At 44.1% G+C, this 13,186-nt stretch overlaps 1 long non-coding RNA gene across 1 annotated transcript in view; it reads right to left on the reverse strand.

Annotated features, from left to right (window-relative positions):
- Positions 1–13,186, reverse strand: part of LOC309351127 — a 45,342-nt gene that overhangs the window by 9,659 nt on the left and 22,497 nt on the right. Inside the window, exon 2 of the long non-coding RNA XR_014160705.1 lies at positions 10,665–10,816. This is a non-coding gene — a long non-coding RNA (uncharacterized lncRNA). The remainder of the gene's footprint in view (positions 1–10,664; positions 10,817–13,186) is intronic.

Here is a 13,186-nt window from a genome sequence, read left to right on the forward strand (position 1 = left end):
CCACAGTCTCGATCTATTTTGTGTTAGAAGGTTTTCTACGTTATTGCTATCAGAAATAGTGGTTTGGTTAGCACTCTGAACAGTGAGTTTCACTCCTAGAAATAACTGAAGTAGCTTGTCTTGGGCTGAAAAAGTTCAAAACTGATGAAAGGTTAAGCTTCCACATAATGTACCAAAGAAAGAACTGTATGATAAGTGGTACAAGAAACCTGGCAAGTCTCTCAACTGATATTTTTATATTTGAGGGCAATGGAGAAGCACTCTTTTATGCACCCTGCATTCCCTGGGTGTTTGATTTCTAATTATTTTTGGGAGGGGCTGGTGTGTGGTTTCCCCCCTCTTTATAAAACACTAGGTTTCCTCACCTATCCTGGTTGGAAAATCCTGGGCTCTTACCATCAAGGATTTAGTGTTAAGACGGTTGACACCTGAAACGTGATGTAGTTTGGTGCTGGATACAACTTTACAGAGCTTGAACCTTAAATATCCTAATTCTTCCATGCAAAAGCAAGCACTGTGTTTGGGTTTGCTTTTATCAATTAGGATCGTATGGAGTCAGATCTTTAGCTCCCATTTCATTGCAGTGCAGTACTTGTTTTTAAAAACGGCAGTTGGGAAGCTTTGTGTTTAATTTATTTGTAACCTGTATTTAACATAAGAAATTATTTTTATGACTATTTTTTTCTCAGAGGAATGATTATGAAATTGATATGAAATCTTTTTATAGCAAAGAATCCACCTTGGAAGATTTGAGATGTATTTATTGTTTGCCAAAATTCAAAAAGTAAACAGAATTTTCTCTAGTTTTACATTCCTTCTTAACCTACTTAGCCGAGTAAGTATTCTTCACCTAAATCCTGTGTTTTAGTCAAAATGTACTTTGCATTAAAGACAAATGTAATAAACATGGAAATAAAGTTTTAGTTCCAGTAGTAAAACATATAGCTATTTGATTTTATTTCAGACTTGTTCTTTTTGTTTGTCAAAAATTACTTACAGAAGAAAGGGTGATGCTGTAAGCCAGGGATGGCCAGCCACTGTATTCTGCTTGGCCACTTTATTTCCCAAGCCTTGCAATATATTTTAACATGCAACCTGAACCCATTGTGGAGAGTCAAGTTCTATAATCAAACTGGCACCACACTGCACTAAATGGCTTCACAGGTATGGAGCGCATTGGCTTGCATGGTGTGAGGTCACTGACTCGAGAAGCTGAACGTGAATGTGCTTCCTAAAAGATCTGCCAGATCAGCAGCTACAAATAACCTGGTTAAAACACCCAAATAACCTGGTTAAAACATGCAGTTCTTAAAGATTTCTAGTGATCTACGGTGTGTCTTGAGTCTCACACTTTTTGATGGAACACAAATATTTCAATAAAATAGTTTTAAAATTCTGTGTTGGTGCTTTATACTTCTAAAATGGTGTGTAGCTAGCAAAACAGTAAGCTGAGGACTTGGGAAATGTCTGCTTTAAGCATCTTCAACCTCTCTGTCAAGCACAAGTTGCGAACGTGCTGTAGTTCTTCTAGAGAATGTGCATTGTATGACAAAGGTCCCAGGCTCATTCCCTGCCATCTTCTGATAAAGACTTCAGTGTGCGACTTTGGAGCCACTGTCCCTTCAGAAGTCAGCACTGGGCTCAACTGGTCTTTTCTTCCATAGAGCCAAAAATTTGTACCTGTGTTACATTCATATAGCGCTTGTCTGAGATGTAAACTCAAAAATGAATGTTTTTCCCTGTGAAATCCTACATTACAGTGGTGCCCCGCAAGACGAACGCCTCGCAAGACGGAAAACCCGCTAGACGAAAGGGTTTTCCGTTTTGGAGGCGCTTCGCAAAACGAATTTCCCTATGGGCTTGCTTCGCAAGACGAAATGTCTTGCGAGTTCCTGCGGGTCCCCCCCTTTCCCCCCTTTCCCTAAGCCGCTAAGCCACTTATCAGCTGATCCGCTGATAAGCCGCCTGTCAGCTGATCCACTAAAAGCCGCTAAACCGCTAATAGAGCTAATCCGTCAATGGGCTTGCTTCGCAAGACGAAAAAACTGCTATACGAAGAGCCTCACAGAACGGATTAATTTCGTCTTGCGAGGCACCACTGTATTCTCACCTTGACGCAGCTGCACAATAGCAGATATATGCTGCTGCTTTTTAAAATTAAATTGGAATAGAGCACCCTTATTTTCCTGTAAAGCAAAAGGAGTGCTGATCATGTGCTGTACTTAGGTCTAGTTTCGTTGAGTTTCTTGAGACCAGTGGTGCAATTTCATGTGTAGGATTTATGACAAGGTGTTAACAATATGTGGAAATGCCATGTGCCTTTGTGGCAAAAACCTAACCCTCCTCCCCTGTAGCAAGCCCCTGACCAAAGAACCATGCCTCAAAGCTCTCTAGACGCCAACAATTATTTGTTCTTTGTGTGATGGGCAGAATTGAGACCAGAATCTGCTACTGTGCTGACTGTTAGGTCCAGTTGTGGCCGACTCTGGGGTTGAGGTGCTCATCTCGCTTTACTGGCCGAGGGAGCCAGCGTACAGCTTCCGGGTCATGTGGCCAGCATGACTAAGCCGCTTCTGGCGAACCAGAGCAGCACATGGAAACTCCGTTTACCTTCCTACTAGAGCGGTACCTATTTATCTACTTGCACTTTGAAGTGCTTTCGAACTGCTAGGTTGGCAGGAGCAGGGACCGAGCAACGGGAGCTCACCCCCATGGCGGGGATTCGAACCGCCAACCTTCAGATTGGCAAGCCCTAGGCTCTGGTTTAGACCACAGCGCCACCCGCGTCCCTACCAACTGAGCTAACTGAGCATAAAAGCAGGCCAGGCAAGTCTCTGAACTTTGCCTAGGACTCATCTGCTTCTGCAAAGGGGATCCCAGCAACTGAAGAGGACATAAGGTCAGGTTTGCTGTTCACTGCAGTTTCCCTTCTAAGAAAACCTAGGAATTGGTGTGCTTTTTGCCTTGCTCGCATCCCAAATCCCTGCAAGTGGGTGACAGAACAGGGTCTGTTGCAGTCTATCCTACCTTACAAAGTGGAAGGTATATGAACTCATTTCACCTTTCAAATAGGCAGCTTAACTTTTTATACTTGGCTTTATTGTAAATCTTTACTCATTACAAAATGAGTGGATGACCCAAATGCTAAGCAGAATTGCAAATACAGATTTGGGAGTTATTGCAGTTAAGCCAATATTGAGTTGCAGCAAAAAAAGCTAATGTGATTCATAGGTATGTGGCTTTGTTTGGTGGCTCATCACAGCAGCCTTAATAAGTGTCAGGAAAAAAATCCTCATGGCACATAGGCGATGAGCAAGATTGTGTGTGGTGGTACGGGCAACGTTCCGAGGCACTGCGCACATACATAAAATTGCATATAATTGGAGCACCTGTTGGAAAAGAAGAAGAAGAGTTTGGATTTGATATCCCGCCTTTCACTCCCCTTCAAGAGTCTCAAAGCGGCTAACATTCTCTTTTCCCTTCCTTGCCCACAACAAACACTCTGTGAGGTGAGTGGGGCTGAGAGACTTCAGAGAAGTGTGACTGGCCCAAGGTCACCCAGCAGCTGCATGTGGAGGAGCAGAGAATCGAACCCTGTTCACCAGATTAGGAGACTACTGCTCTTAACCACTACACCACACTGGCTGCAAACATCCTTTAAACCTCTGGAAACCATTGAAAAAACCAACAGCCCTATGTTGGACGGACACGAAAGGTGGGCCTGTCTTCCTCATCACTAGAGGACAGGTTACAAACGACAACAAGCGGGCTAGACCAGTACCCCAAAGTACTTGGCTGTGGGTCAGATGGGGCTGATGGTGTCTTGCTGAGGAACATGGTGATGAGCAGCGGGTGCTTTTGTCTCTTCAGCTGCTCAGGGCACGCTTGGTCTGCAGATACAGTTCGATGTTCTTCAAATTGGAAGTGTCGTTTGAAGCGGGCCAGCCAACTGGCGCTGACCTCCTTTGCAGGGTCCTTGAAGCGCCTTCTTTCTCAAGGTGCCGCCATTGATGGGCATATGCTGGCAGTTCATGTCCTCTAGCCACAGATTCAGTGCCTCATGTGCCTTGTCTCACACATGGCTGGTGACCTTGGCAATTGTAGGTGTACAGATATTCGCTGCCACTGCTGCCCGGATCTCCTCCCAAATCTTGATGCCACGTATGCTGGGGGGTGGGGCAAGGGCCAGCATAAGGGGCCAATGCTCCTCGTCCCAGGTTCAGGTCACTCTTTGTATTTTCATTTACTGTTTTCCCTTTGACTTTGTTGTAGGTGTGCCCAGCACAGAAGTCTAGGGCATGGGGGCATGGCAGTGCTCACTGGGCACAATTCCTGTTGCCTCCCACATCTGGAGGCCTAACCTTGACAACGAGACATGCGATGGGGTGCGCAGGTGCCTAAGCGGCACAGATCTGCGAAGGTGGACCTGGAGGGATATGCCCTAAGTCCAGCAACAACCATCCTATGGTCCAAACTTCTCCCCCCAGCAGTGCTTAGATAGGCCACAAACTTACCAGGGCCTCAGGGATTGGTGGGTGGCAGGGTCTAGTCCTCAGTAGGAGAGGATGTTCAGCTGTAGGTATCTTGGCAGCGAAACCCTAGTTAGGGTCTCGGGTGGCAGTTTTAGGCCTTGGTCGGTATTCTATAGTCTATAGTCGGGGGCAGCATATTGATGCACGCCCATGCAGCGGTGTTTGCAGGGCCTGTTAGAGGGTTTATTGTGGGAGTCACTGGCCCTACAGCGGCGGCATATAGGTCAAACTCCCGGCTAGGTGAAGTGGGAGGGCATGCTGGGTAAGTTTGCGCTTTCCAGTCCCCTCCCACAACACCTGATTGCCTAGCACATCCTCAGCCCCTGTTGGGTATAAGAGGGAAACCTTCGAAGGCCTAAGACGAGGTTCCTACAGCTGCAATTAAATAAAGTTGGGGCCTAATTTGAACCTATACATTGTCCCCCCCCCCATTTTTTAAAATTGATTTTCACAAAATTATAAACAAACAAACAAACAAACAAACAGATAAACAAACAAACAGACATAAATCATAACCTTATTAAAATTACACTTCTTATGAACCCATACATTGTTGTCATGTCTCATCTCTTGGGGGCGTGGCGGGCACCGGGGACAGGGTTTAGCGCATGGGCTTGTAAACAGTCCCACACTTCCGATTTCTCCTCCGGCGTGAGCACCATTCTCTGTCTCTTGGGTTTGTCATCACCCATGGAAGATGACAGGGCTGTGTGTTTAGGTGCCATCTCAAATAAATTCCTCCCAAAACTCCAACACATTCGCTCTCCCCCAACTTTCCTCAAACTCCCAGCTCTCCACAGGCTTCAATGGTCAGTGGAAGGGCTCTTGGTTGGGATTGCAAATGCAAAGGCCTGTGGGATTGCTAGGTGATGTTTCGCGCCTTTTCTACTTCTTTGTACCTCTTCTGGGGGCCGTTTTAGCGATTTTAAAAATTCGCTTCAGGCGAAGCACATATACATAGTCACACGCATATTGAATGCGTGTAAAGGGGGGGTTACCTGTATGTGCTTTAATGGAACATAGGTCCAACTTCCTCCCCACAGACAGCAGAACTTGGATTTGTTTGCATGACTGAGGTATAGGCCTGCCCTTGTAGGTATTGAGAAATGGAGAGCATTGTGCATATACAACCTGGAAGGCTACAAGTTGTTTTCTTTTTGAAGCAGACAGCAGTGGCAGTCTTTGAACGGATGGTAACCATGTAAATTTCTACATCCAAATAAAAAGATGTAAGATAATACACATGAATAATCTTTGGACCATTCCTTCCAGCAAGTAACCACAGAAGTGGTGGCTCAATATTATGCATTCTGCCAAAAGATATGTTCAGGCAAAGCCTTGCCCCAGGTAACACAGTCAGAGGGTGTGCACACAAGTTCCTAACAGTTCATTTACACGGTGTTCTCCATGGAACATAACCCAGGTATTACTATACTTGAAAGTCAACTTTTTTGCGGTGTAGAGAAAACTTTAGCAGGGATACTGTATGATTCTGCCTTCAGGGAGTTGGCCTGTTAGCAAGATGCAAACTGCATTCCTGTAGCTTCACAACTTTCTTCCTGTGTAACAGGGCTCCACAACCTCTTGAATCTATGGGCTCATTTGGAATTTTGAGAATTGTGTACGATGTCACCATTGCAAATTTGGGGCAGACAGGAACATACTTCTTTCACTCCATGTTTGGTGGTCTTCTCACAGGCATCTGGCTGGCCTCTGGGAAAACAGAAAGTTGGGCTGCTATACCTGGGCTGCTCTTATAGAATCTTAGAACTGTGGAGTTGGAAGGGACCCCAAGGGAAATCTCAGCTAAAGCATCCATGACAAATGGCCGTTCACCTCTGATGAAAAACCTCCAAGGAAGACCAGTCCGCAAACTCCAGAAGGAGACGGTTCCACTGTCAAACAGATCTTAATGTCAGAAAGTATTTTCCTGATGTTTAGTTGGAATCTCCTTTCTTGTGACTTGAAGCCTACCCTCCAGAGCTGGAGAAAACAGGTTTGCTCCCTCTTCCACGTGACAACCCTTAAGATCTTTGAAGATGGCTATCATAGCTGTTCTCAGTCTCCTCTTTTCCAGGCTAAACATACAGTGGTGCCCCGCAAGACGAATGCCTCGCAAGACGGAAAACCTGCTAGACGAAAGGGTTTTCCGTTTTGGAGGTGCTTCGCAAAACAAATTTCCCTATGGGCTTGCTTCGCAAGACGAAAATGTCTTGCGAGTTCCTGCGGGTTTTTTTCCCTTCCCCCTTTTTCTAAGCCGCTAAGCCGCTTATCAGCTGATCTGCTAAGCCGATAAGCCGCTAAAAGCCGCTAAGCCGCTAATAGCGCTAATCCGCTAAGCCGTCAATGGGCTTGCTTCGCAAGACGAAAAAACCGCTAGACGAAGAGACTCGCGGAACGGATTAATTTCGTCTTGCGAGGCACCACTGTACTCAGCTCCTTCAGTTCCTCGTAAGGCTTGGTTTCCAGACCCTTGATCATCTTAGCTGCCCTCCTCTGCACATGTTCCAGCTTGTCAATATCCTTAAATTGTGGCACCCAGAACTAGACACAGTATTCTGACCAAGGCAGAATAAAGTGGTACTATTACTTCCCTTGATCTGGACACTATACCTCTGTTGATGCTACCTAGAATCATGTGATCCACTAAAACCCCCTACATCCTTTTCACATATACTACTAGTAAGCCAGGTGTCACCCATCTTATTTGTGCATCTGGTTCTTCCTGCTTAAGTGCAGAACCTTACATCTGTCCCTACTGAAATTCACTTTGTTAGTTCGGCCCAGTTCTCCAATCTGTTAATGTAATTTTGAATTCTGATTCTGTCTTCTGTGGCATTAGCTACCTCTCAGTTTGGTGTCATCTGCAAATTTGATGAGCATCCCCTCAATTCCTTCATCCAAGTTATTTATAAAGATGTCACAAAATGGCTGCTGATGCACCCTAACCCTAACCCAGTGGTGTCCAAACTTTTTTCAAAGAGGGCCAGATTTGAAGGCTGACCAAAGGGCGGACCAAAGTTATTGACATTGTTTTAGAATTGAAGTTGTTGAGCTTTTTAGGATTTTGGCCCCTGAAACGGACTTTGGACATACCTGCCCTAACCATAACCCTAATACATACATGGCCTTTCACAAACCACCCATTTCGTTGATGGTAAACAACTTTTGTATCTGTCGCCAAGCCACTTGTGTTACCAATGACAAAATACCCACTTTGCAGAAGGGAAAAGCTTCGTCTACCTGGCAACACATTTAACCCCTCCCCTCCCAAAAATCTATGAATAGATAAGCTTTCTCTTAGTTTCCATCTCTTGGCAGTCAAACATAAGATCTGTGACTGTTATCTTACCATTTAAAAAATTTCCAGTAGAATTACTGGAACTATGCTAGGATTGTTCTTTCTTTTATTTTCAAGAAACTTTTCTCCATAACGTACGTACAGTATTTGCCATTAAGTAATGCTTCTGATTTTAGATGTAAACTGCATTTGCCAAGTTCACAGCACAAATTTTGCTAATTCTGTTGTACTGAAATCCACACAACGCTGCACTCCTTTGGCTTAGGATATATTTCCAGGGTGGCGCTCAATCCTGAGCAACTTCTACAACAAAGTAAATTAACTCCCCTTTTTGTTTTTTCCTCCCACACCTTCCCCAGAGTGGCTGGGAAAACCCAGCCAGATGTGTGTGGGGGGGAGAGGGTATAAATAAAATTAATAATAATAATGATAATAATTTCAGTTTAAAACCGTTTTATTGTTTTGAAGTTTGTACGCTGCTCTTCTTTAGGTTTCAAACCCCATTTCTTTTAACTTCTGTGCTTATGCTTTCTAAATGCTTTTACTGTACTATCATTTTGCTGGGGAAACCCAGCCGGATAGGCGGGGTATAAATATATTATTATTATTATTATTATTATTATTATTATTATTATTATTATTAACACCCTGAGACACTATTTGAAGGATGGGTTATAGTTTTTATAATAAATTATAACAATTCTGCTTCTACAAGTTTTTCTTCACCCCATGACTTTTCGCAAGCCATCAGCAATGTCAAGCATACTGTCAAGTACAGAATGTGAAACCAAATTTGAGACTACTAAGTTTGACTTTCCCTGTGCCTTCTCGTCTGCCCATAACCCAGAGCACTTGTTGGCTATCTTTTCCCGTATATTTTTAGCAGCTGCACTATGAGCTCACTCTGCTATTTTCAGTTGCTTGTGACTGACAAGTGTTCCCGGCAGAGGAGCACCAAGTGGAGAAAGCGTTCCTACAGCTCGGTTTCTAGCTCTCAGACATGGCTCCCCGTGAGCAATGTTCTCCTAAATCCTGCTGTGCTGTGCCATTTAATTGACAAACCACAGCCCCAGTCATAACCATAGAAGAGACCTTCTATTGATCCTCTGAGACAAGTGGAGCGCAGACACTGGCAACAAGGTAGACAAAATGAAAAGGTACACCTATTTCTTCAGCCAGGAAATCAATGGTCCTGTCAAAACTCATTTATGGTGAGTTATATCCCCCTTCTGCTAATAGGTGGGAAAGTAAATGGGTTGATTCCATCATGCAAAAGTCAATATAGTGCACGATTGCTTGAATATGTATGGAGCCTAGCAAGCAAGAGAGAAAGATGTGGAAACTTGGGAATGAAGTTCACAGGAGTGTCCAACTGTCTCCACATATTTGGCAAGCTGCAAGGTTCACCTCTTTGGTATTTCTCTATTAAAATGGCTGAATGCCCAGTCAAGGCTCTCTTGAAAAGTCAAGGCCTTTCTGAATGCTATCCTTCTGATATATCAGAAGCTCATGTAAGATTCTTTCTCAAAGTTCAAAAATATTTGTTTTCTGATGTGCAATTCGGAGTTTGGACGAGCAAAATAAAATGCAATATTACCATTATCTAAATCTACATTATGTAAATGTAGAAAAACACGATGCTTTACAAAGCCCTGCATTTTTATTTCTTGCTTTTTATTCAGGCTATAGCATCATGAAAACAAATGTGGCTTTCTTCAAATTACAGTGGTACCTTGGTTTTCGAACAGAATGCCTTCCGGGAGTCCGTTTGACTCCCAGAACTGTTTAAAAACCAAAATGTGGCTTCCAGTTGGCTGCAGGAGTGTCCTGCAGCCAATTGGAAGCCGCGCCAGATGTTCTGCTTTCGAATATCATTCAAAAACTGGAACACTCACTTCCGGGTACATTTGGGAGCCAATTTGTTTGGGAGCCAAGGCATTCAGCTTCCAAGGTACGACTGTACTAATAAAAAACCAATAGGGTTTCACATTGTTGATTAAGGTTATAATCTGACATTTCAGAAAGGTGCTAGTGAATAACAAAATAAATAATTTGGGGGGGGGTGTCTATCTAGGCAGGCTTCAATTTTCCCCCTCTGCTTCTATTTTCTGGAATTTTTACCATAATAATGTGTATATTTTTGCTGTCATACTGCCTGTCCCTTGTTTAGTATTAATGTGAGCTTTAACGCTTGTCTACAATCCAAATCTTCATGGGCCCAATGCAACAGAACTGCATTAAGGGCACTGGAGTGACTCAGATTCCAATTCATCCCAATTTGCTGTCTGGCTCTTAAAATGACATGAGAATTTGAGATTAAGGAACTAGGAAGGCAGGGAAATCAAACTGGTTTCAACAGAAACACAGATTTTATCATTTGATGACTATAATACTGGGCTTATTTTGAATGCACCTCACAAACATTCAGTCAATTTAGGTGCATTTATTTTGTTCAGAACCATGGTGGTTTATTTGATTTTTAAACCAGTGGCCCACAGAGAGCCCAGGGTAGTGCATATGTTTTATCCTCACAACAATCCTGTGAAGCAGAATAGGCTGAGAGAGTGAGTGATTGGTTCAAGTGTGTCTAATGTCTGAATGGTGATTTTTGAACCAGGTCTTTCCAGTGAATCTATATCCACACCCTCACCACACCCACACCATGAAGAACTGAGGCAATGGAAGCACAGTTGGGACACAGTAGACAGGATGAAGGAAGTGAGGACCGGCCCTATCATTAGACGGATCAGGTGGCTGCCTCAGGCCACTGCTTTTGCTTGTCATGAATGGGAGGCAAACGGTTGTGATACGATTTATTTATTTCTTCTTACCGTCACGATGGGTGGGGGATCGATCCTTGTGGGATTTTTTACCTCAGGTCCAAAATTACTCAGCTTGTCTTGACTACCATGCAGACTTTTCTTGGGATGTGTCCGCACCATTTTCTGCTCTGCTTCAGGCAGAAAAATGTCTTCGGCTGGCCCTGAAAGAGTACAGCAAACTATTAAAAATGCCCCCTCTGTCCTTTAAATCCAACCCCTGCTAGTTGTTTTTTTTTTAAAAAAAAGGTTGAGATATTACTCATGTACTTTCACGTATTTAACAATAATCTTAAGGGCTTTATTGAAAGAGCTGTGTGAGAGAGAATGAAAGCAACACATTTTCCCAGTAGATCAATGAATCTGTTTGTGTCTTTTCACCACAAAACTACGGTCTATTATTTGAAGCACAAATATTTTCTTTCAGCCTTTTCAGCCCTCTAAACTGGCGTTTGTTGCCACACACATTTCTCTGTTTCTCAGCACTCCTGTTTGCCGGGCTGGCATTTCTTGCTGCCATAATTTATCCGAGAAAACCAAAGGGAATATCAGGGTGGAGAGTGTCGCAAGCGGGTCAAGATGGCAGGTTAGAACTTAGCAGAAAAGGTTTGCATATGTGTGTATGATGATATAGCTGCCAAATCCCAAGCACGGTGCTTTTCCTTACCCCACAGCTCAGCAGCTTTATCTGTTTTGTTTTTGTATCAAGGTACTTAGTGATTATATTGCCTAGTTCTTATACAACAACTGCTAGGTAAATCGCCTTCTGAGAGGTAGCCCTTTAGATTGCAAGTGTGAGCTCACATATCTGAATCATAGCTCTCAACTTACGGATTTGAAAATAAGGGACCAGCAGCCTTGAAAATAAGGGATCAGCAGCCAAAATAAGGGATTTTAGTCAACCAGCTGAAATACGAAGTTAAAAGGGACCAGATAATTTTGGAGAGCAGCGCCGGTTTTCAGCCCTTTATTTCCAGAGGTTGCTGCTCAAGACACCAGCTGATGAAACACTGCAATTAAATAACTACAAGCAGCAACCACTTTTTGCACAAAACGAAGTCCAAGCTACGAAGATGTATCTGTATCTTTTCTCTGTGCTCCTTCTGCAGCTCTCAGTTCCATCAGGTGGGGCGGGAGGAGGGGGGGAATAGCGCCCGAAGTAAACCCGCAGATCAGACCATCTATGCTAGTCTACCACTACAAATCAATAGGAGAGGCGCTTGCGGTCCTTCCTTCGCTTTCCCCCAATATAGTTAGCCCTTGGAACACCTGCCCGCGCCTCCACCTCCTCTCTCTGAACTGCTTTCTCTATGGTTGCCCTCGCTCTCCTCTCAAAGCTCCTCAGCAATTCATAGGGCGCACCAGGCTGCCCATTTCATCCAGGTCCTTTGGTGGCGCAGCCGCAGTACAGCCTAGCGGGAGCAGTGGGCAGAGGGGAGGCTACAGGCAGAGACGCTCCGTTCGGCGGCTGTAAGGAGGATGGTGGCGGAAGGGCCCGAGTCTCCTGCCAGTCCTGGCGGGGAGGGGCTCCCGGGGGCCGGGACTGGTGAGAGGAGGCCGGAGGAGGGCAGGCCAGGCAGCCAAGCAACACAGCTGGAGCCTCCCTCCTCCCTGGCCGGCAGGGAGGGAGGGAGGGAGAGGAGCTGCTTCCTTTGAAACCCAGGAAATTTAAGGGGCATCATCAGTAAGGGACAGCAGTGGGACACGGCGCTGGGATAAGGGAGTTTCCCACCAAATAAGGGACGGTTGACAGCTATGATCTGAATACATATACAAATATAGAAAAGTAGCTGCTGTGGGGACGGCCGCTGGCCTAGTACGGTGCCCTTTCCTCTGGTATCTAAATTTCCCAGGCAGGGATTTATTTGAGTGGAAGAGCATTCATTTACACGATTCCTCCACCTGCAGTCTGAAGTAGTGCAGCTGAGAGAAACAGGTTTTTCTCCATCTGCTCCTTAAATTACCAACGTTTTCCTAGGCTAGGCCTCTTTACAACAATATATTCATTTCAGTGTGTTCCAAAAATGTGATCGAGACATTTTTTAATTTTTTAGATTGAGACTTTTTTAAGATTCAAAAGGAAGGAGAGAGTTGTATTATGGTTTATTCCGATTCTTAAAAACACCTTTCAAGAAGAGAGTTATCTCTTAATCATGTGCATTCAAATCAAGGGCAAGCTTTGGAAAATTATGAACAGGCTCATATGTCATGAAGTTCCTCAGATCATATCTAGCTTCCTATAAGCTTAATGGACATTGGCAGATAAAAGGCTAAAAAAAAAAGAACGCGCCATGCTCGTTGACCCCGCACATTAACAGTGTAATACAAAACCACAAGAGATCTTTTACCAGCAGAAACCATATTGAGTCTCATCTTTCCCAGCAGGTGGGGACCTTTAACTTGATTGGCATAATACACTAAGAACTTATTTACAGTATCTTAATATGCTGATTTCCTGCCGTTTCAAATATCAAAAGATTGCTATTATTTTAACAGAGGATAATAAGCGTTCTGGCTCACTGTATTAAGGCATA

Source organism: Podarcis erhardii (genome assembly GCF_964252035.2).
Source record: "Podarcis erhardii genome assembly, chromosome: 10".
Taxonomy (NCBI): Eukaryota; Metazoa; Chordata; class Lepidosauria; order Squamata; family Lacertidae; genus Podarcis; species Podarcis erhardii.